This window comes from Lactuca saligna, chromosome 4 (assembly GCF_052625555.1).
Source record: "Lactuca saligna cultivar CGN05327 chromosome 4, ASM5262555v1, whole genome shotgun sequence".
Taxonomy (NCBI): domain Eukaryota; kingdom Viridiplantae; phylum Streptophyta; class Magnoliopsida; order Asterales; family Asteraceae; genus Lactuca; species Lactuca saligna.
The window spans coordinates 262399327-262404419 of NC_136420.1; positions in this window are offsets into that span (position 1 = coordinate 262399327).

Consider the following 5093-nt stretch of genomic DNA (forward strand, 5'->3'; position numbering starts at 1 on the left):
GACTATCATGAATTTGGCTTGTATGATTTGTCTAAAGTGCTTTAGACAATGCAATGGTTGCTAAAACATTCATGACTACTCATAAGGGCTGAGTATTGGATTCAACCCATGCTCACTTGCATCACTTCATGCAATTTATCTCGAGTGATCGTGAGACGGTAATATCATATAAATCTTCAAACCTAGATATATGAATTGTTAACTATGAGCTGGTTATTCATTGATCGTACGAAAACGCATTGGTAACTCGATGTTATAAAATGTGCCTTTGTGAATAATTAAACAAGTAGTTAGTACAAGCATATCAGTCGAAGTTTATCTGTTCTTTCTAGAAATAGAAGCGATATCTGGGCCCCTCGATGATTTGGTTTTGACCTATGTACCGGGCCCGGTCAGAACCTAATTGATGTGTTCAATTTAGTTCTATGTCGAAACAAATTAGAGATCGAGAAACAAATGCTGAACAATAAGTAAGACCATGTTCCATGTGTTTGTCCGGCTGATATCATGAGAACAGAGGATTATATGATCACTTATCTTAAATGGCGTATCATCATCATCTCAGTTCCGAGAGACTTTGAAAGAGCTATGATTGCTAGTCAGATTTTGAAGTCATATTTGCAAATATAGTTATTAGACTTATCCAAGTGGGAGACTGTTGGATATAGTGTCTAAGTCCATAACTTTAGTTGGTATGTACTTGACCCAACCCAGCATGGTCCATTTGGGTTGCATGGCATTGCAATACTTGGATAGACAAAATGAGAGAATAAGGCACTTATGATTATTAATATATTATAAGTTCTAATATATTAATAATAGTATTATTTAATTAGTATTGATCAAGTATTAATCTGGTATTAATTTGGTGATCATAGTGAGACTAATTAAATATATAGGGTTGATTATGACAATCATCAATTCTTTTATGGTGGATTACTGATCCATAGTTTATGGGTTTGGTTATAACCATATGGAGCTCCATGGATAGTCCATGGGAGTTACAAACCCATGGGTCATGAGAAATGAAGAGTCATGACAATTAGGGTTTACACTTGTAACTCCTAATTATGACACACTATAAAAGAAACACTATAGCATGCAAAATCGGCACTAAAGAATTTTTATGAGGGAATAGCCGATTTTGAAGTGTAGAAGTATTCTCTCTAGTTATTCCAAGGTTATAGTGTTGTGTGAAGCAGTTGAGACAACATTTGGGGTGCTAGGTTCACAAAGTCTTGAAGGAATCCAAGCAACAACAAGGTATGTATTTCTACTAGTTTTAATCTATTACGTATTCCCCATGCCATGCTAGTTAGGAAATAACCTTGAAAAAGAAATTTTCATGTATATAGAGAAAACATAGATTCAAGGTTACTAGGGTTGCACGTACACTTAGGAAGTGTTAGAATGCTCAAAACCCAACATTATAGGCCCCCTTTAAATTGAATGTACTATGAACCGACTGTTCTGTTTGTCCCGTTGTAAAAATGAGAGTATTCAGTAATGTTTGTAAAAAGAGACTACTGAGCACTAAATACCTTAAAATAATTTTGTTAATTAAGGTTAAAATGTGATGTGGTTGTAACCAAATTGATACGACATGTGATAAACATGACAACCTAAAGGCATCAACACGAAATGTGATATTTGTCACCCTTGGACGTGAAGTCCTACTATAGCTAGCAGCAAGGTGCGGGGTGTCAATCCTGTACAAATATATACACAAACTAATGCTCCTCCAGGAGACTCTGGTTACAAAACATCACCTAGCAAGTAAATTGCTAAGTCGTGAAGTAGCCTCACATAAATGTTATCTTGTTCTTGTTTTAGTATGTTCCTTATGTTCTAGTGTGTAGTATGTTCCTCCGTGTTTCTTATTATAGTATGTTTTGAACCCCTAAACTATACCTATTATAGTTTACTAGTACGTTTGTTTTGAACTGTTATAGACTTGAATAAAAGAGTCATTTATCTACCTAATTATGATAGCACTTTGAAAATAGTATTTTGTAAACAATAAAGTAGCATAACTTGAAAAGAGTTTTACAAATGGATTTGATCACTTATATAGTATAAGAAATCCTTTGAATAACATTTACACAATTATCATTGTGTTCAATTTGTATCCCCCCCTGCCGCCTTTAAAAGCATTTAAAATAGTTTAAAATATTGATTATAGGGGTATGAAATCACTTTGTGTGGGTGATTCAAATGAATATGCACGTAAGGATGAGAAGTTCCACAAATGAAGTCCCGAGACACAAACGAGTCCTAATGACATATAATGGCATATAATGGCATGAATTTAGTGTTTAAAGAAACTATCATGCAAGGAAACACTCCAAGGGACTAAGGAACACTTGAATTGAAGTGTAGAATCACATGTGATTTATTAAAGGGGTATGTACGACCAAACTGAGGGTTATTTATGGCCACACATGAGTTTACGCCCACACCATGTGTGTACAGCCGTAAACTCTTAGAAACTCATGCCAAGGATTGTTTTTGATCCATGGGGAAAGCTAATTTGACCAATACTCAACAAGAGGATGAGCAAAACTAACATTTTGGAAGGCTTTGAGGTGTCTACGACCACACCATGTGTGTACGGCCATAAACACTCCAAATGGTGTCATTTTGGGTCTTAAATCAAAGGGGTTTCAAAGGTTCAAGTGTTCTAATGGATATCAAGCACCTAGGAGTGTTTAAGGCTCAATACATGACCAAAACAAGGGTTTACGGCCATACATAGAGTGTACGACCGTACACTCTTGATGATCATGAGATTGATGATGTTTCAAGGCTATGATCTAGTGTTTAACATGTCTAACTAGATGATAGATGGGAGACTCACACTTTTGAGAGTGTTTGAGTTGTTTTCAGCCACCAAGAACAAGTTTGTGTTCTTGGTGAAAGATGATGATTATGAAGATCTAGGCAAAAAGAGTTGTTTCCATGGGTGAATCGTAAGATGGTTACATAACCAAGGAGGATATAAAGGATGATGGATGAATTACTTACCACTTTTGAAGATTAGAAGGAATGTTCTTGATGATACTTGAGAGAGTGTGGATGGTTTGATGCCAAGGGAAGAAGAAATGAAGAAACGTGGCAAAAATCCCTTCATATAGAAGGAGTTCATCGCCAGGAGGGAGTTTATGGCCGTCCATAGAGTTTACAACCGTAAACCCCATGTGTTGGGTTTTCTAGATCAAATGCAACTCGAAGAAATTAATTTAACTCATCCCTAACCCAATCCTTAAGTGTACTAGGCTTTGAACTCATAAAACGATCCTTAACAATGCTAACAGATAGCAAAACGAGACTTACTCTTGATTGGATTGAATGGCTGGACTTACAAGGCAAAAAATTTCGTGTTGTCAAATCATCCCCCCGTTAGATGGAATTTCGTCCCAAAATTAGCTTTCTTAGCAGCAGTACTTGGGTTTTGCTCCTCTAAATGACAGAATACTCACTCGTAGATCTAGGCAACTTTGCCTTAATGCTGATGATAGGGTTCATACTTGGTCCATCCATCATTTCCCCGTTTATACAAGTCCTATATAATTAAGATTAGTAAGATGGTCGGATGTTCAACTCTGCCCTAGGTCCACAACCAGACAAGGAACATGAAACAGGGCGGAAACACACATACTAAATATGCATATTCATGATCATATACCACCTCACGTATACACTTGATAGTGATAGGTGGGTTGTATTCATCCTTAGCCTCTATGCTTGAACTTGATCTGTTGGGTGAGTGGTAGTTCTGGAAGGTATGCGGAGTGTAAGGTAGTAAGGTTTAGGAGGACAAGGTACTCTATGCATGAGTACTTCTGGGTTTAGAATACGAGGTAGACAACTCCGAGGTCTGGGTTGGGCTGTCGTTACGAATGATGAAGGTTTCGGGAAATCAACCGTCGAGGTGATGGAAATATATGAACTTAGCATGGTGAGGACCACTCCATTTCATGACGAGTGACGAAAACAGACTCTTTACAGAAACAAATGTTAGGTTGATTTGAAAGACACGCTTGATGTAGGACGGTGTATCCCGAACATGTTCGACAATGTACTCTGTGTAAATGTTCTAGTGCTTTCTACTTTCTCCTTGATGTTAACACTTCTACGTATCGTACCGCGATGATAGATTACCCACAATGCAAGTGTTTTGATAACTAGTGTCGATAATTTATACTACGATCCTGTTTGGTACCACTATGATCGCCCGGAATATACATGTTATGAATAATTAAGATGAATAAGATAGTCGAATGAGTAATTCTGCCCCAAATCCACAACCAAAGAAGGAACAAGAATTAAGGTGGAATCACTCACTCTATGTTTGCAAAATCTTAGCCATGCACAACCCTGATGTACATACAAATCCATCATAGCTTCTCTGAATGGATCTTTTAGTTCCCTTGAATACTGTGACTTGTTCATACAAATTAAAAATTTCTAGTTACTTTTAAATGTTTTCCCCAAGATTTAATCTTATATAAATATAAATTAATTTTTAAAACAATTTTTTTATAAATTGAAAACATACCGTTGGTTGCTGGGGACTCCGTGGAAGCTTCTCCTACGGTGATCATCATAATCCGTCTATCTGCGCCTGAGTTTTTCGTTACCGGGAAGTCCCTCTTGAAATGTCCTGACTCACCACAGCCATAACATGCCTGGTTTATTTCACTTGGAAGATTGGTTGAGCAGGTGCCCTGCAGAAACATACTATATGTCCCTTTCTATGGTAGTTCAGGCACTGCATTTCCCAACATACTCCGATGTGGTGATAGATGCACTTTCCACACTTCGGGAGAGTTCTAGCATATTGAATGGCAGATGTTGGAGTAGCAGGTGTTGTGGCGTCGTATATCATTCCTTTTTATTTCTCCTGCGGGGTTTCCTGTGTTGTTCACTCCTTCCTCTTTTCTTCCGAATTTTGTTTATTGTGTCCTCCCTTTGATGGCTCGGGAACGGGGACTGTTACGCTATGGCGGATTCCATGGTCAATGAGTCGTTGGGCTAGGCGCTTGGCGCTATCGAATGTAGTTCGTTTAAAAGACAACACATCTCCTTGAACA